Source organism: Herpailurus yagouaroundi, unplaced genomic scaffold, assembly GCF_014898765.1.
Source record: "Herpailurus yagouaroundi ecotype Mexico unplaced genomic scaffold, PumYag 186, whole genome shotgun sequence".
Lineage (NCBI taxonomy): Eukaryota > Metazoa > Chordata > Mammalia > Carnivora > Felidae > Herpailurus > Herpailurus yagouaroundi.
Window position 1 is genome coordinate 39194769 of NW_024412417.1, and position 19936 is coordinate 39214704.

General features: G+C 44.8%; 1 long non-coding RNA gene across 5 annotated transcripts in view; it reads right to left on the minus strand.

The window, feature by feature from the left end:
• The window catches only part of LOC121042991 (uncharacterized), a 172003-nt gene extending 152067 nt beyond the window's left edge, over positions 1 to 19936 (minus strand). For 4 of the 5 annotated variants that reach the window (XR_005796612.1, XR_005796614.1, XR_005796615.1 and 1 more), the window contains exons 1-3: positions 19826 to 19936; positions 15562 to 15654; positions 15171 to 15312 (exon numbers count right to left, since the gene is read on the minus strand). This is a non-coding gene — a long non-coding RNA (uncharacterized LOC121042991). The remainder of the gene's footprint in view (positions 1 to 15170; positions 15313 to 15561; positions 15655 to 19825) is intronic. The other variant, XR_005796613.1, reaches the window with a different exon arrangement.

Consider the following 19936-nt stretch of genomic DNA (forward strand, 5'->3'; position numbering starts at 1 on the left):
CGCCTGGGTGGCTCAGTTGGTTAAGCGTCTGACTTCAGCTCAGGTCATTTATCTCGTGGTTCACGGGTTCCAGCCCCGCATCTGGCTCTGTCCTGACAGCTCAGAGCCTGGAACCTGCTTTGTGGATTCTGTCTCCCTCTCTGTCTGCCCCTCCCCTGCTCGTATTCATTCTCTCTCTCTCTCTCTCTCTCTCTCTCTCTCTCTCAAAAATAAATTTAAAAAGTTAAAAAAAAAATCTGGATGGGTCAGCTGGCTAAATGTCTGATTCTTGATCTCAGCTCAGGTCTTGGCCTCAGGGTCATGGGTTCAAGCCCCACATTGGGCTTCACTCTGGGCATGGAGCCTAACAAAACAAACAAACACACAAATAAGAAAAAGTGAGTAATAGAAGGAGGTTACCAGCACATGGAATTTATTTTTCCAGAGAAACGTGAGAGTAAAGTAGCAGAAGTTCAAGAATACAGAGGCTGGCAGGAGGCCTGGGTGGCTCAGTCCCTTAAGTATCTGACTTGGGGTCAGGTCATGATCTCAAGGTTTGTGGGTTCAAGCCCCGCATGGGGCTCTGTGCTGACAGCTCAGAGCCTGAAGCCTGTTTTGGATTCTTGGTCTCTCTCTGTCTCTCAAAAATAAATACACATTAAAAAAAAAAGGTGTTTTTTTTTTTTAAAGAAAAAAAAAAAACTTGGAATGTGTATATAAACCCTTTCTAAAACTAGAGAGGTCTTTTGTCAGCTTTATGACCTAGAACTGTCTTTCTTAAAGACCTGGGAGCCCTTTCTTTGTAGTGTAGACACGAAGGGGGATGCCCCTGTTCCGGTTCCCACCCCGGCCCCTTCTGTCTCCCTCTCTCTACTTCTCTCAGAGGGTGGGAACCTAACTTGAGTGGGTGCCTTTTTCCAAGTTGTAAAATAATCTCCTGTCATAAAGATATCAGAAGTTTGTTATCCCTCTGGAAAAAACCAATTCGCTAATGCAGAGGGTCGCCCCAATTACCTCGTAAAGTCAGGATGAAGTATGTGTGACAAATGGTGCCATCAAGTCCCCTGACCTGGGGACTAGTCGTTGTCGTTTATCTGGAGAACAGGCAAGTAATGGGTGGCATCTGCTTGGCCGTGTAAGAGGGTGAGACCCCTCCTCGCGATCACTTAGCAGAATGTGTCGACGTGCAGCACGTTCTGCTTTGGCGCTTATTCGATAACAAGACTGTTTTCTTATCCTGCTACCTCTGCAGAGAGGTTTTCTGGATCTGAAGATTTTGTTTTTAATTGTATTTCCCAGGAGTAGGTGCTCTGTCAGCACGGCTGAGGTCTCCGATGACAGCCAGCTGCCCACCGTGGGAATGAGCCAGCCTGGATGTCAGGCCCCGTAAGCCCTCAGATATCTGACTGTAGCCCCGGCCAATATCTGACCGTAATGACACGAGAGACCAGGCCAGGCCCCCCCTGGCTGGACCAGTCAATCGTAGAACCATGAGCAGTAACGACAAATTATCGTTTTAAGCCGCTAAATTTTAGGGGAGTTTATTCTACAACAAGACATTACCAAACAAACGACTTGTTCTCGCAACTAAGAGCTGACTGATACATACAACCTCTTCTTCTGTGTGATGAGTATCTTCAGAGATAGGCGTCTGTTCCATCTCTGAACCCCCCTCTTGAAACGGGTGTTAACTTTTCGCACAGAGGGAATTACTAATACATATTTCTCTTAAATCGCTTTTTGGACAGATTGCAGTTTCAATCAAGTAAAAGCAACAAATTGGATGCAATGCATGTCAGTCGAAATGAACTGAATGTTTTTATCTAACAACTGCTTCTGAAAAGCATTTTCTCCTGTTTACACACTCCACAGATTATTTCCCTACAGTTGAAAGCCAATACATGGGAAAAGTACATGCAGGAAGTACCCAGACTTCTTCATTTATTCAAAACCATTTCATGCTTCTGTTCACGTCAGGTAGCACCACGTCGGGTTCTGTGCCTACTCGCCCCCCATTTTAATGGTATAATTAAAAGCCTTCTATTTGTTGACCAGAGGGACCTCTTCCACAAGCATCCACAGAACATTGTCAAGATTGAAACCAAATGATTAGGCGCAAAAAATGCTATCTGCAGGGACCCATTGTTTCATTTCTGTGGCGCGTCAGCCTGTGCGTGTAACAATTGTTGGATTATGTTTCCACAGATGCGGGGTGTCTCCTGAGCCTTGACTTTCCCACACCCCTGACATAATACTGACTCGCAGCCTCCACAGCAAAAGCAGTCCAGACGCTGCCTTTCTGCTTTTTCCAGGGTGTGTAAGTGCCTTTTAGTTGCAATTTAAATTGAATTTTGGAAACTTAGAACTGGTTTCCTTAGTTAATCTGGACCTTCCCAGTGTGATTAGTCCCTGACACAGAGGCTCAGGAAGCACAGGTTCACGGCATCACTTTCCCGTTCTCTTCCCCATCCATTTTTAATTTTTTTTTTAACGTTTATTTATTTTTGAGACAGAGAGAGACAGAGCATGAACAGGGGAGGAGCAGAGAGAGAGGGAGACACAGAATCGGAAACCGGCTCCAGGCTCTGAGCCATCAGCCCAGAGCCCGACGCGGGGCTCGAACTCACAGACCGTGAGATCATGACCTGAGCCGAAGTCGGATGCTTAACCGACCGAGCCACCCAGGCGCCCCTCCCCATCCATTTTTAAAAGCCTCATGGCAAGAATCAGCAGACCATCCATTTTTGGCGAAAGGACTGTGGAAAGATGTAGTGAGTGACAGCTAGACCACAAAGTCTGTTGCAGGCGACCACCTCGTGCTCTGCGCTGATGGCGTGGAGCCTGCTTGGGATTCTCTCTCCCTCTCTCTCTGCCCCTCCCCCATTCACACACACGCTCGCTCTCTCTCAAAATAAATAATAAACTGTAAAATAAATAAGTAAATAAGCAAGTGAGTAAATAAAAATAAAAACACAAAATGTTATGGGCGCACCTGGGTGGCTCAGTTGGTTAAGTGTCTGACTCTTGATTTCAGCTCAGGTCAGGATCTCACGGTTCATGGGATCCAGTACTGCCTCAGCTTCCTTGCTGACAGCACGGAGCCTGCTTGGGATGCTCTCTCTTCCTCTCTCTCTCTGCCCCTCCCCCTCCCCCACTCATGCTCTCTCTCTCTCTCTCTTTCAAAATAAATAAATAAACGTAAAAAAAAAAAAAGACAAAATGTTAGTATGCACATCCCAGGGTTGCAGGGCAGCCTAAAAACAAGAATGTAGACAATATCCTGAGTACTGTGTCTGGTTCCTTGCACAGGAGTAAATCAGTGTCACCTTTGATGACTGTCACATCCAGGGCAATACTGGGAGCAAGTTGGGGGCACTGTGCTCTAAGAGAGATATCACAAGATGTGGAACAACAAGAAGAGAAGGACAACAAGGAAGAGGGGCAAGAAGAGGAGGAAAAGGAAAAGACAGAGGAAGGAGAGGAAGATGGCCAAAATGATGACGGGCCTTGACATAATGAGAACTGGGCAAGAGAAGAGACATCACATCTGGAGGGTATAAAGCATGAAGGTCATGAGAACCTAAATGCCTCATTGCTAAGGAAACAGACCTCATCATTCAGCATTTACATACTGAATGCAGATCTTGTGCCCAGCATGTTCGCAATATTTTTAACAATTTGTTAATGTTATTTATTTTTGAGAGAGAGACAATGAGAGAGAGAGAGAGAGAGAGAGAGAGAGAGAGAGAGAGAGAGATGGAGTGCAAGTGGAGGAGGAGCAGAGAGAGAGGGAGACACAGAATCCGAAGCAGGCTCCAGGCTCTGAGCTGTCAGCACAGAGCCCCACGCGGGGCTCAAACCCACAAACCGAGAGATCGTGACCTGAGCTGAAGTCGGACGCTTAACCGACTGAGCCACCCAGGAGCCCCGGCATGCTCACAATATTAAATATAGATATGGTTACTTCCTGCATGGAACTTACAGTTGAGAAAGGGTAATATCAACCAAATACTAATGAAAACACACGTTTGATGTTCTGTTGTCTTTTGCACATTTAGAGGCCCTTGAAGTCCGTGGCATGACCTTCTCCTGATACTAAAGCAAAAGGTTATTTCTGAGTCAGAGGGAGATAAATTAGACATCACTGGTATTTTCTTCTTTATACATTTAGCTTCTGCGTTTTTCAGATTCTCTATGATTGGTGTGTATGTCTTTTAAAAACATATCTTTTCCATTAGACAGATTGTATTTTCCTCTCCAGCTGGAGTCATTGGCACCTACAAAGATTTTTGGTTCATGCGATCAAAAACTATTTTCTCCTACTCTGCATCATTATAACAGCATTTGGAAATTGTAGTTGGTTTATGTGGGCTTATACTAAAGTTATTAACAGAATGTCTTAATATGACGGAGAAGATGTGTTTTATTTCATTGTTAGCACAATTACAAAACAAATAAAGAAGGTCAGATTATGTGAAGAACAATTTTACTGAATATTAGAATAAACAACTACAGGGGAAACTATCCTTAAAAGATATGCAATTAAATTGGGAAATTTTAAAACTGACTTAATAAATGTGTAAACCCTGGCACCTGTCTAGTTATAGAAAATTGTATTACTTTACCTCCATGGTGAATGAACAACCATATCAACAAAATCAATGACATTTCTCTTTCCTTTTCCTCCATGGCTCATTCTTCATGCTGTGTTTGTTTATCTGAGTCATCTCCCGGTCCCTTATGCTCATACTTATGCATCCCCCCAGGCTTGCCTTTTCTGGTATCATTTAAAGGTGTACAAACTTCACTGTGGTTTTGGGCAGTTAGTCGCAAACTAAGCTTAATAGCAAAATGAGGGATTCCATTTGCCATTGCTCGTGAATCATGGGGGTTTGGGGCCAGCTAATCCCCTCTTGGGGAAAGAAGATTCCTATTCATTTTGCTGCTAAATATCTATTCCTGCAGGCTTCTCTCCTCTCCACCTCATCTTTGCTTCATTTCTAAACTGCTCAGGTAAAAATTCTCTCTTCACCATTAATGATGATCATTAATCACCAAACTCAAGGACCTATTCCTTTCCCCATTACAGACTTCTGTAAATGAGACATCATCTTCCTTTAAAAAGCAAATCTCAAATATTTTTTTAATGTTTATTTTATTTATTTTTGAGAGAGAGAGAGAGCAGGGGAAGGGCAGAGAGAGAGGAAGACAGAAAATCCAAAACGGGGTCCAGGCTCCGAGCTGTCAGCACAGAGCCCTACTTGGGGCTCAAACTCACAAACTGTGAGATCATGACCTGAGCCAAATTCAGATGCTTAACCAACTGAGCCACCCAAGCGCCCCAAGTCTCAGATTCCTGACGTTGACAATTTGAGGGGAAAACTTCACACGGTTGGGGAAGCTGGACCTGTAAGCCCTACCTTCTCCTAAACTTCACCTTCCTCTTTGAGAGACGCTTATCTCAGAGAGACCCAGTGGTGTCTGTGTTTTTTCACCGGGAGCCAATCATTTTTTAACAGTCTCTTTCTCTATATGACAAAAATACATTTAGTAATAATCTAAAAAAAATTTTTTTTACCATGTATTCATTTTTGAAAGGCAGAGAGAAAGACAAAGCACGAATGGGTGAGGGGCAGAGAGAGAGGGAGACACAGAAACAGAAGCAGGCTCCAGGCTCCGAGCTATCGGCACAGAGCCCGACGCGGGGCTCGAACTCTCAGACCGCGAGATCATGACCTGAGCTGAAGTTGGCCACTTAACTCAGTGAGCCACCCAGGTGCCCCTTTTAGTAATAATCTAATAATCAATAAAATCAAATATAATCTTGATTGATTTTTTTTCTTAACTTTTAATTTAAGGGGTGCCTGCCTGGCTCAGTTGGTAGAGGGTACAACTCTTGATCTCGGGGTTGTGAGTTCGAGTTCCATGCTGGGTGTAGAGATTACCTAAAAATAAAATCTTTAAAAAAACATAAAGCAAGGGGCGCCTGGATGGCTCAATCGGTTAGGCGTCTGACTTCGGCTCCGGTCATAATGCCATGGCTAATGGGTTCGAGCCCCACGTCGGGCTCTTGTGCTGACCGCTCAGAGCCTGGAGCCTGTTTTGGATTCTGTGTCTCTCTCTCCTTCTGCCTTCCCCCACTGATACTCTCTCTCTCTCTTTCAAAAATAAATAAACATCAAAAAAAAAAAAAAAAACCACATCAGTATGACTGCTCTGGGGGCTAAGGAAGAAATTAAGATAAGGCCTTTTAAAAAAATAAAGCAATTAATTTAAAAAGGATCTTTAAAATTAAAATATCATTCAAAATCAGTAAAATAGTTCATGTATAAACTGAAATGTAAAATGGTTCATGTATAAACTGAGATGTGCCTTTCCAAACAATATTATGTATCAGAGTTCACAATTTGCTGTTTTAAAATTTAGACACAAATAAAAGTTACAAGTTGTCACTTAGAATTGAAGACCCTCAAGTTTGCCTCTTAATGTTCACAGTCAACACGCTATCATGTATTCCAATTTTACTATTTAAATAGTAAATTTTTAAATAGTGTTAAATAGTGTTAAATAGTGTTAAAAATTTTTAAATAGTGTTACGGAGATGTGTCGTAACACAGGATTTGGCGATGGGAACTGAACCAGAAGCTAGCTCGAGTAATTTGGAATCGCTCTGAACCCACTCTCTGAATGTGTGTGTGTAGCTGTGTCCGTATGTGTGGAGGCTGATTTTTATAATTGGGAGCTCTTTAAAGTACTCCAAATTGAATATTATGTTTTATTGTAAGCAATAAAAATGTGCCAATTACATGTAAATTACTAGAACTCACAGTAACCACAGAAATTGATTAGACCTTAGACAAAAAACTTTTTCAGAGGGCATTTTATCACTGACTTTTTTATAATAGCTGGCACATGGTGATAATAAAAGCAAACGCACTTTTAATATTTTTTTTTCATCGTGGTCAAGTCCTCTACAAAGAATGCCTCTTTTTATAGCCTGCGTCTGCAATGAACCACAGCCACCCATGGCCTGGCCTTTGGTAAGCCAACGGAGAGGCCTTCTCCAGCCCTTCTAACTCATAAGCAGATCTCCTTCTTCCTATTCCCATTTCTTTTTATCACAGGACACTATTCCTTTGCTTTACAGCACTTAACACAATTCATAATTAGATATTTGTTCACGTACTTTCTTATTGTCTACCTTACTATGCTGCAATCACCGTGAATTGGTGATAGCTGGCTGTGTCTATCCCAGCACCTGTTGGATACCTGGCATATAGCAAATACTCAATACATTTTTTAAGATGAATGAACACATGCAAGAATGAATAAGCTAAAGTCTTGTTCAGTTAGCAGTGGCCGGGGGTGGGGGGTGGGGGGAGAGGGGAGCACAGATGAGATAATGTAATATAAGATTCTAATTTATCCAAAAATAAAGCAGTGATGTGGCATGACTTGGTGTGCCCTGACCAATATATCTACTCTAATTAAAATCATGAGAGATGGAAGTATATAAATCAAATGTCCACAGGTGAGAAATACAACTATCGGGAAGGGCAGGAGTTTGCAATGTTTCTTGTATCAGTGCATTGTTTCTTGTATCGAATATAGATGAGAAACCAAACCAAGGTAGCTTAGTAAACCTCAGGCCTGGGGCCAAGAGAATTGATATATACTTCAAATGTTTAACTCATTAAACATGTGAAATAAGTCATACAGCATGGTGAGTTATTTGGAAAAAGTCCCTAACGGTTGGGGGAAGGGAGGGAATGGACAGGTGGGAGCCATGCCTCATCTCTGCAAAAGGATGCACAAAGAGTGTCTGAATCTTTGAGTCTGGTTCCCCTCCCTTAAGACCATTTTATATGAATCCACCAAAAAATGCCTCTTTGGTTCTCCTCTTTCTACATGATATTGCTGATAGTTTCCTCTGTTGGCTAAAGATTCTCTTGTAACTGAATCTGATGGAATGACTACCGGTTGTGTGGTCAGGTAGAACTGATACAGCATCCTGGCCCTGACAGCTCCCTGCCTCAGTTTCCTCATCTGTAACAAGTAGACAAATGACACCCATCTCACAGGGGGAGTGCGGGAATTCAGTGACAGATGGTGTTAGATTAGCCTGTTTTAAGACTTAGAGGCCCAGCTCACAACAATCACCTCCACTGTGTCTTTCACCCACGGGCGTGGTCCTCAGACGTGAGATGTGTACTGTCCACAGGGCTGTTACCTAGCCAAATTCAGTCAAGCTCGGTCCAGATCAGTGCCGCCATCCAGGGGACACATAAACTCATGAGAACTAAGCATGGTGGTTGTTTTCAGGCCCTGAGGTTTGGGGCGGTGTGTTGGTAGAACTATTATAGCAAGAATAACCACTGTGCCATCTGGATACGTCAGCTGATTGAAACAAGACGTGTATCTGACTCAAACCACACCGTGTATTTTCCTGGGAATGTGGGGCTAGAATGAACAGAGGAGAGTTCAACGCGGGTTGCTGGTATTTTGAGTACGGCAGATAATAAAATCTGAGAGCTGTGGAATGACCATCTGTAGTCACGTGAACCGCATAGCAAAATAATGCTTCTGCAGAGGGAGAGGCAAGAGAGAGCCGTGAGGAAGGTACATGACTTCCAATGTTCCTCATGACTTTCCTTTTAAAATGTATTTCTTGGGGCGCCTGGGTGGCGCAGTCGGTTAAGCGTCCGACTTCAGCCAGGTCACGATCTCGCGGTCCGTGAGTTCGAGCCCCGCGTCGGGCTCTGGGCTGATGGCTCAGAGCCTGGAGCCTGTTTCCGATTCTGTGTCTCCCTCTCTCTCTGCCCCTCCCCCGTTCATGCTCTGTCTCTCTCTGTCCCAAAAATAAATAAACGTTGAAAAAATAAATAAATAAAATAAAATGTATTTCTTTATTTTGAGGGGCAGAGAGAGAGACAGAGAGAGACAGAGAGAATGCCAAGCAGGCTCCATGCTGCCAGCACAGAGCCCGATGCGGGGCTCGAGCCCACTAACCCTGAGATCATGACCTGAGCCAAAGTCAGACGTTTAACCGACTGAGCCACCCAGGTGCCCCCTGATGACTTTCCTTTTAATTCCAAGTCATTTTGAGCTTGCTGCATCCTGCCTTTGTATTCTCATGATAAATTCCCTCTTCGTGTGTGTGTGTGTGTGTGTGTGTGTGTGTGTGTGTGTGTGTGTGTTTAAACTAAAGTTATTTTGATACTTGCAAATCAGATTTGTTTACATACAGATTTTTTTTTTAATCTAGAAAATTACCTTGTATAGAGCAGGTACTTAAACAACAGTTCTAAGATCAACAATTGCATCAATTAGGTCACAGGTAAATTTGCTTTTCCTATATTTGGCCCAATAAAACTTTTTTTTTTTTTAAAGTAGACTCTACACTCAATATGGGGTTTGAACTCATGACCCTGGGATCAAGAGTCACATGCTCTATCCGCTGAGCCAGCCAGGCATCCTGGCCCAATAAAACTTTTTTTTTTTTAATGTTTATTTATTTTTGAGAGAGAGAGCATGAGCAGGGGAAGGGGCAGAGACAGGGGGACAGAGGATCTGAAGCGGCCTCCATGCTGACAGCAGAGAGCGCAACGTGGGGGTCAAACCCACGAACTGTGAGATCATGACCTGAGCCAAAGTCAGATGCTTAACTGACTGAGCTACCCAGGTGCCCCAAACTTTTGTCTTTAATATACTTTACCAATGTAAGTTCATGCATTGCATTTCTTCCACTGTAAAATGCCATCAATTGCAAGATAAGCTATGGATTTAATCATAGTGTTTTGGGGAGAAACAAGAAACTCAATGGATGTAACTGTATTTTAAAAATCAATCAACAGAACATATATTGACCCATATAATTATAGCATATTTCACATTAATTTCACAATCTAAGTTTGACTTTAAGCCTGCTTCACATTCAGCACCCAAAGGTTCTTCTGAATCACATGTGTCTCTCACCAGCTCTGCGTATAATCATGCAGACATGCTGCTTTTTCATGAACTTCATCTTGGCCTCTATTGCAACTGTTGCTTTGATAGCATTATTTGGAGGCTAATCCAAGTATACAAGAGTTTTAGCTACATTCGTTATTTGACTAAGTTCATAGCGTCACGTTTGTGTGTGTGTGTGTCACATATTTTTTCACCTAAATGTACTCTTGCCGAAAGTAAAACAGTTTCTCTTAGAACCAGTCAGAAGCATTTGCAGATGGAACTGTGGATGATGAATGATGGCTTGCTGCATGATTTAGTCACAGCAATTCTCCTAGCTTTGCAAATTCTCATTGTTGTTATCAATGTTCTAGACAGATGTGTGATCTACACGCGGAGATTGGCCATTTCTACTGTTTTTAGTTTTATTATCTGCACACGTGGTAACTTCTGTTTTATTTATTTAAAGTTTATTTATTTTGAGAGAGAGGAAATGCACAGGAGGAGCAGAGAGAAAGGGAGACAGAAAGAATCCCAAGCAAGCTTCACACTGTCATCACGGAGCCTCATGAGGGGCTCCAACTCATGAACCATAAGATCACGACCCGAGCTGAAACGAAGAGTTGGACGCTTAGCCAACTGAGCAACCCTGATAATTTCTGTTTTAATGCTGCATTCTAGGCTGGTCCTTTTGAGCTCATTTAAGCAACAACCAGGAATGCACATTCACATTAAATTCCACCACATGTGGTCCTATTAACGAGAGCAATGCCGGGACAGTCCACTGGGATCAACTTGTTTCAGGAAGAAACTTACACCGCTCCTTCCAAGGCTGGCCAGTTTCAGCTGACATCAAAAACATCAGGTGGATCCTTATTCCAGAAACACTCAAAAGCAAAAAGCATACATCTTAGCATTGAGCAAATCTGGTGCTCTGATTTTATAGCTTAACTCTTTGAGCCCTGAGCATTTCCTGATCTCACATTAGATACCTCCAAGGTAGGATATGTATGTTCTCTCTGATGCTCCCAGCACCACTATACTAGCTTCTGTGCACATTTTGGATGCAGCAGGGTAGTTCGAATCGTGCATTAGCCAAAAGTACAGGGAATTCGTGTCTCCAGGTGTGAGACTGTGATTCACAGGAAATATGCCTTTGGTCATTCACATGACCAATATATTGTATTTGGTGGTTGTCTGTGGTTCCTAGTTCACGGCTACTAGAATCTTTGGAATTTCCTGTGATGAGTGTGATAAAGATGTATTTTGTTATGTTCACAAGGTGACTTTTGTGGGTTTTTTTAAGTTTATTTATTTCTTGAGAGAGAGAGAGAGAGAGAGAGAGAGAACGTGCATGTGTGAGCGAGCACACAAGTGGGGAAGAAGCAGAGAGAGAGGGAGAGAGAATTCCAAGCAGGCTCCTGACAGGCAGCGTGGAACACAACACGGGGCTCAATCCCAGGAATCATGAAATCAGACCCGAGCCAAAACTAAGAGCTGGATGCTCAACCTACTGAGCCACCCAGGCGCCCCAGGAAGGTGACTTTTGGAAAGCCCCAGGGAAACCCAAGGGTGGGGACTGGTGGCCAGGAGGACCAGCCACGTAAATAGAGGATTGGGACTTTCAGACCTTGCGCCCCTGCCCCCCAGCACCAGGGAAGGCAGAGAGGCTGGAGACTGAGTTCAATTGCAGGTGGCCAATAAGTTAATCAACCATACCTGTGCAATGAAGCTTCCATACGAACCCAAAAGGGCACAGTTTGGAGAGCTTCTGGGTTGGGGAAGACGTGCAGGTGTGAAGAAAGAAGCGTGCCTGGCGAGGGCATGGAAACTCTGAGCCCTTTCTCCACACTTCGCCTTATGCATCCCGCCATCTGGCTGTTCCTGAGTTATATCCGTTTATAGCAAACCAGTGAGCTGTAAGGAAAACGCTCCTCTGAGTTCTGTGAGCTTCTCTAGCAAATGAAACTAAAGGAGGGGTTTGTGGAAACTTCTGACTTATGGCCAGTTGGTCGGAAGTACAGATGACAGGGTAGACTTGCAAGTGGCATCTGAATTGAATTGCCAAGGAGGGGTCGCGGGAACCTCCAATCTGTAGCCGCGTGGTCGTGATGCAGGTTGTCTGGGTCCAAGGACCCAGAGGAGGTCCTGTAGGACCTTGGCTTTGGGCGGGATAGAAATCCAACATGAGCTGATAGGAAGTAAGAGCGGAGTTTACTGAAGGTAGAGAGAGTGGAGATATAGAGTGTCTGGGAGAGTCAGAAAGGAAAGGAGAACGGGTCTCCCTTTTGCCTGTGATCTGTCTGGTGCACATGTCTTCTCAGGCATTCGGGAACAAAGATGAGTGCTCAGGTGTCCTCCATAAGTCACCTGTACCCTGGATCCAGAGCTCTTGGTGAGTCAGTGGTCTTGGGAAGTTCATGGGGACCCTGCCTGGTCAAGATGTTACCTATTATGCTGGAAGACATCATTAACTCCTTGACCTCGACAAGGAGGACATTATGTGCCCTGTAAGGTGTGTATAAGGTGGGGGTGTAGGTCCTAGCAGGAATAGAAGCAGGAAGGGGCACCTGGGTGGCTCGGTCAGTTAAGTGTCTAACTCTTGGTTTTGGCTCAGGGGCCGATCTCATAGCTCGTGGGTTTGAGCCCTGCATTGGGCTCCGCGCTGATGGTGTGGAGCCTGCCTGGGATGCTCTCTCTTCTTCTCTCTGCCCCTTCCCTGCTCTCTCTCTCTCTCTCTCTCTCTCTCAAAAGTAAATAAACTTAGGGGCGCCTGGGTGGCGCAGTCGGTTGAGCGTCCGACTTCAGCCAGGTCACGATCTCGCGGTCCGTGAGTTCGAGCCCCGCGTCGGGCTCTGGGCTGATGGCTCAGAGCCTGGAGCCTGTTTCCGATTCTGTGTCTCCCTCTCTCTCTGCCCCTCCCCCGTTCATGCTCTGTCTCTCTCTGTCCCAAAAAAATAAATAAACGTTAAAAAAAAATTAAAAAAAAAAAAAAAGTAAATAAACTTAAAAAAAAAGAGTAGGAGCAGGGAAAAGGAGCAAAAAAAAAAAAAAAAAAGCGGCTTTTCATGGAGTCCCTCTGATCTCCCTGTGTCAGGCAGAAGCAGAGGACAAAAGTCTAGGCTCGGGACGCGTGTCCGTGGCCAGGGATGGCGTGCCATGGCAGCGGCACTTTGTAGGACCGAGCTCTTCGCCCAAGGACACTGTCGCTATCTCGGGGTAGCATCAGAATTGAGCCGAATTGTGGGACCCCCAGCTGGTGTCCAGAAAACCGCTCGTCCATGTGGGGAAACCTTCCCATGCTCCCTCCCCTCCAACAGTGGTTCCTAAAATGCCGGGTTTGTCCTAATTCTTGCTCTTTTAAAACAAATACATTCTGCAGTTGAAAATCCAAGACGCAGAAACACCTACAGGCCACTCAGACTCCTTGAGTCACCAGTAAGAACAGCGTTCCCCAACATTCTGGTGTTCCTCCACAACTAGCTTCCGCCACCTGCTTGCGGGACTTTTTTCTTTTATTCTTCTCATCATTTCCAAACAGATCTGCCCCTCCCCACCTTCATTTCATTGGATAAAAAACTGTGTTTGGCTGCCACCAGGTGCCTGCTTCAAAGGCCTAAAGTTCTGGCTTTGTTTCCAGCTACCCCTCCCCCCACTCAAGGCTCAAGGTAAGTCTGATTAGCGGAGATATTGTCTAACTGCAACTCTGTTACCTTATTTGAGACAAATTCAAGAGGCAGATGTCTCTGTCTCTCACTCTCAACTGGTACACAGAGACTAGGAGAGCACAGTTTACGGACAAAGATTACCTTTACGAACTTCACCAGCATTGCACGTCCCATGGGATGTAATCTTTTAAAACTAAGTTTTTAAGTTTATTTATTTTGAGAGAGACAGAGAGAGAAAGAAAGAGAGCGTACGCCAGAGGGGAAAGGGTAAAGAGAGAGAGGGAGAGAGAGAGTCCCAAGCAGGCCCTGAGCTGTCGGCACAGAGCCTGACGCGGGGCTCCATCCACCAACCGCGAGATCCCGACCTGAGCTAAAACCAAGAGTCAGACGCTTAGCAGACTGAGCCACTCAGGTGTCCCTAAGAATTATTTTAACTTACTTGAAAACAATATTCAACTGTCACAGTTTATTTCCATCTTCTCAAACACAAGAGGAAATCCGACAACTCCGCGGTGATCCATGAAAGAGGACTTTACCTACTTCCGTTTGGACCTGGAACCTTCCTAACTGATTCTTTGCAGCTTATCTCTTAACTCAGGCAAAAGACCCTACGGGCCAAACATCCTGTGATAGGAACAGAAACCACCCAGCCAAACAAAAAGGACTGCCCTGAGCCAGCCAGACTGCATGTGACCCCAAGACACGGATCGACTTGACCTTCACTGCCTTCCTGCACGTACTCACTGACCTGTGTCCCACACTTTCTTCCTGTAAACCTGGAAGTACTCCTGGCACTTTGGAGACTGTCTTTCGAGACAGATGTTAGTCCGCGGTCTTCCTGGTGTGGGCCTCATTGACACAAATTCCTTTCTGGTTTCACCTCCATTCGTCCCATGGCAAGTGGCTAAATTTGGTCTGTTTGGGACCCCTGGAACCAGGTGCCCGTGCAACCTGGCACCCATCTACAATTACAATCGCAATTTCTCCCCCAAATGAGAACTGATACGAAACCTACTGGCTTTCCTAAGAGTCTTTGAAACAGTTGGAAAACACAATCGCTCTTCTGAAGGGCGTCACAGTTCCTTCAGCAGAGCAGACTGGAAGAGAGGCCATAATTGTTGTTACCTTCTGTTCATCTCTACCATCTCCTGCCAGGCCCTCTGATTTGTTCCGTGGTTGACTCTTTGGACTGTCTGTAGTTAGGAGTTTGGGCTTGGGGGCCCATGAACATAAGTTCAAATTCCAGGGCCATCATACCTACTCAATCTCTCCAAGCTTCACATATTAAAGCAATGGAGATACTCATCTACTCAATTTTTGTGAGGATCATGTCAGAAAATGCGTGTAAAGTTCTTAGCACGCTACTTGGCACAAATGAAGATCTTGATAAATCATACCTCCCACGATGACTTTTCTACAATGGGATTAATTAGCTACAGTTGTCGTGATAACTAATAGTAGTTACAACTAATAGTTATAACTAATAACTAATAATTACGTAGTGATGATTAGCAATTGTGATTATGGGGTGCATAACTAACCACCCCAAACTTAAAATAAGTGGCCTTAACATACCTATTTTATTTAGCTCACGCTCCTCTGTGTTGACAGTCACGGCTCGTCTCAGTGGGGTGGTCTGATGTTGGTTGGTCTGGGCTAGACTCATTCTTGAATCTTTGCTGAGCTGGTGGGTTTGGCTGATTTACGGTGGCCTCATCTGGAATGGATGGAATGACTGGGGCCTCTCCTCCAAAAGGAAGCCCAGTCTTCACATTTTCTATGTCTCTGCCTGCCCAACGTTTGTCATTGTCTCATTGGCCAAAGTTGCAAGGCCCGCCCGGATTGAGTGGAGAAAGAATGTACTTCTGGGAGAAGTCAATTGCGAGAATGCATACAGCCAGGGGAAGAAATTGAGGCTGTTTTTTCCAGTCTACCACAAAAAGCCTCTTCCAAAACTCTGATTTACCTGTTTGCTTGTCTCTATGTCCTTGAGGTTTCTCTCTTCACTCCTGCCGTGTTTTCTTCTTTTTCTCCTTCAAATGTTTACTGAGCACCTAATCTGTTCAACGTAAAGGAGATACAGCAATGAATAAGATTTGATCCCAGTTGTCACAAAGGTCTTGGAAAGGACCTCACTGCCTACGGTGCCACCATATTTAAAGGAGTAATTTTTTTCTCTCTTTTAACAGCACCACTACACTCTGTGTTAAATGCTAAAGCTAGCTAGCATTTCGGTAAGTGACAATAAAAGAGAATGCTTTCCTCTAATTGTTTAAAATGATAGTGTTTCTAAGGAATGGTTTCCAGCTGTTTTGGCTGATTTAATCAAGAGCTCTTAATTATCACCAGACTTTGCTCCCTATCCAATGGCAATGTCTTGACAATGCACAGAGGACCATGATAGTCGGCTAATGGGATGATCGGGAGGTTGTGCCTCGCACGGTGTTCTAGTTGGCACAGAAAGGGTTGGTAATAACCTTCCGGATTAGAGGTTTGTCCTTTTGATTTGTTTTCATGCATGTTTGCAACTAGTTTGGGTAGCATATGAGTGCGAAATTTACTCTAGCATTCAGAGGGCAGTGATCTCAAAATGCATGAGCTTAACTGGCATCAGAAAGGGCTCAATGAGGTATATGACTCTGAATTAGAGCCTCATCTTGCTTAATTCTTTCCTAAGGCAACGGAACTCAACCTGGCTGCTTACAAATACCCAGCAGCTTTTTTTTAATTTTTTTTTCAACGTTTATTTATTTTTGGGACAGAGAGAGACAGAGCATGAATGGGGGAGGAGCAGAGAGAGAGGAAGACACAGAATCTGAAACAGGCTCCAGGCTCTGAGTCATCAGCACAGAGCCCGATGCGGGGCTCGAACTCACGGACCGCGAGATCGTGACCTGGCTGAAGTCGGCCGCTTAACCGACTGCGCCACCCAGGCGCCCCTCCCAGCAGCTTTTAATCTAGGTCCAGGCCTAGGCCATGCGGCAGACTAAGTACTTTAGAATCTCAGGAGTAGGACCCAGGGACGGGGCTTTTTTAAAGCCCCCCCCCCCCCCCCCGGGTGATTCCCAAAGTTCAGTCGAGCCTGAGAACTATTGCCTTGAGGAGATCCACAGAACATTACAACACAAGGGAATATCTCTTGATTTTGAAATTGAGGAAAATTAAGTCCAGGGAGGTCATGGATTGTCAAAAGGTCAGGGAAGGGGGAAGGCAGGATTCAAACTCAGGTTTTCTAAGTCTAACGTCTGTGCTTTTTTATGCCTCAGAAGAACTGGAAAGGCCCAAGTCACTATTAAGCAATGGCAGAAATAAAATGGAACAAGATGACGCAAAAAGGGCACGTCATTGATGTAAACACTAAACAATAAAGGAAACGAAGCAATGAGAGCATCACACTGCATCACGATGACCTTTTGGGAATAAACTTTTGGGAGAAGCCTCCTTGTAGTTAATTCCTATAAGCTGCCAATCTGCTGGCAATTACCTTTGACCACTAAAACATGTGCTAATTAAAAGTGCATGGTCTCTGTGCCTGATTTAGAAATTGGAACAAATAGCGGACTAAACTGGAAGCAGCTATTTTGGGCAATTTGGCTAAAAGCTAATGTTCCAATGGGATGTCAGTGATGATCTTCCCAGTATCACTTTAACTGACAGGACCAGGCAGGCGTTCTTTCTGGAAGAGCAATCTAGCAGCCCATCTCTGTGTCAGCGAGACGTGATGTGCACGTACAGGCACTAGGCAGTGTGGGGACTGACAGAGACAGATAAAGCCCAGTTCCTACCAGCCCAAATTGGGCTTCAAAAGGGGAGCACTAGCAGAGGGGATGGAAGGGTGTTTGCCAAAGGGGAACAGAAGGAGTGGTCCCGGAGAGGCTACCACACTTAGATCAAGTCTAAAGAAGGGGGTGGCAGAATCAGTCCTCTCAGAAAAAAAGGGGCAGAAAGGAGCACAGGCAGAAGGTGAGACAGAGGATTTGCGAGGGCACGGGGGTCTGTGTGGTAACCGTGTTCCCAAAAGCCCACGTGTAAACCAGAAAAACACTTATGTATGTTGTATGCGATCCTATAATTATGACGCAATTATTCCTGACTTTCAGCTGTCCTTCCTCCGAATCCTTTGGCTGCTGATTTTATTCCTGGCAACAACACAAACCAAAAGACCAAGGGGATTTAAAAAAAAAGAAAGAAAGAAAAAAAGAACCAAACTCATTACGGGCCAGACTCTCTCAGGGCCTTTGGGATTTGCATCATTTTTGAGTAATGTAAGCAGAGATGTCTGTCCTTTGGAATGATATCCTCCTTCGGCTTACAGAGCACTGTGCCCTTTGGATCTCTTCTATCTTTCTTTGGCTCCACACCCTCCCTCGGCAGGCTTTCTCTGACTCCTGGCTTTAGCTCCTGCCTGTGGGCCAAAGCTTCCCAAATCTCCAACCTTGAGATCCCTCCACCTGCTTCAGCCTGGTATGCCCAGCTGCCTTCAGAACTATTCACTGCCTTCAGAACTAAGCAAAGATGCCACATCGAGCTTAATGTGTCAAGGAGAAACTCACATCCTCTGTTCACACCCCTCCCCAAAGCAACATTCCTTCCCAACTTGCCTACTGCTCTCCCAGTATCATTCGTTTCCTTATTCCAGCCTTGGAGTTACATAACTAACAGATGCCTCTCTTTTGGTCCCAAGCCAGTAGCCGACAAATCCCAGGGATTTTTATGCTGCAATAAGGTTCAGCTCATTCCTTTTTCACAGCCACCACTAAGACGAGGCACCGAATGCTCCCTTCAGTGTCAGTCTAAGGACTCCCCTCCATGGTTAATGTCATGGTGTCTACTCCACAGAACCCGGCTTCTGATTATTTAATGTCACTGTTCTCACAGAGAACCTAGAATGGTTTCCTAAAGGACAAATTTCCAGCTTGCAAAGTTGTTCATTAACTAGTTCTATTTTACCTGCTTTCTCCCCCCACATTCACCGAATACATATGGACGTTGTTAAGTAGTTATTAAATTAAAATGTCCTAGCCCCCAAACGGTGTGCCAGGCAGGGGATACAGAAATACGGACTATGGTTTTTGCCAGTTTCTGAAAAGTGCCTAGTCTGGGGGTGGACTGTAAGCACTGATGGCAGTTTAATTAGGAGTCAATGGGGAAAGTGGAGAGGCAAGTTAAGATGCTGTGAAAGTCTCAGGGCAAAAACTGAGAGCAGGAAACATGTTAGAGATGATAAAAATATGCACCAGTGTATTGAAGTGTCCTCCAAGTACTTGGTAGTTTGGCATTTACCCTTTAGCAAGAGACAGTCCACTGTATATACTCTCCTCTCACCTGCTTCTGTGACTGGCTCTTTTTTTTTATGTTTATTTATTTTTGAAAAGGAGCGAGAGAGAGAGAGAGAGAGAGAGAGAGAGAGAGAGAGCACAAGCAGTGGGGGGCGGGGGGGGGGGAGAGACACACACAGGGAGACAGAGGATTCGAAGCAGGCTCTGCACTGTCAGCACAGAGCTGGACGCAGGGCTCGAACTCACAAACCCTGACATCATGACCTGCTCCGAAGTCCCATGCACGACCCACTGAGCCACCCAGCCCCCCCTGCACAGTATCATTTCTTAACCTTAGAACGCTGGCACTGCTTTCAAAGAAGAAGTTTCTCAAATTTAAATACTTATTTGAAACGTGTCGTTCAGTGGATTTAGTTCAAGACCTATGAATGTGCTTTTTGACAGGTTCCCAAGTGAATGAGGCATCAAAAACTCCTGAACCTCTTTGAGAATGTGTTTTAGACCTCTGTGGCTTGCTTCTATTTCTCCATGCATACGGTGCACTGCCCACGGGGCCTAGCAAAGTCTACGTGCTGTGCCGAATGTTCTAGGCTCCAGGTGTTCGCTCAGTTTGGTGACTATTAGACACAACGATTACTGATGGCACTCAAGAGTCAAGAAAAGTGGCTCAGCCAAGTGGCGTATAATGCCTCCTGAGGCTTATAATGTCTCTGAAAGTCACCAGTAGGAGCAAGAGGAAATTACATTTTCTGTCCTCTCAAAAAAAGTGCTCAGCCATCACCCCGAACGACCTCAGTGCGTCTCAAATCATGCTTTCAGAGAATCAGAACGCACTGCAAGTTCAACAGTTTGCTAAAAAAAAAAAAAAAAAAAGTCTACTCATGCCCTCGATGCAATCACGCACACCCTCACAAACATTATAAGGCGGTGCAACAAATATCGCTGACGTACCGCGAGTAAGGACTCATGCAAACGACAAAACGAAGCTCGAAGTTACTCTAGGCGACACTTTCTCTCCAAGTCCCCCACCTCCGCCCGCGCCCGGCCGCTCGGGTCCGTTCC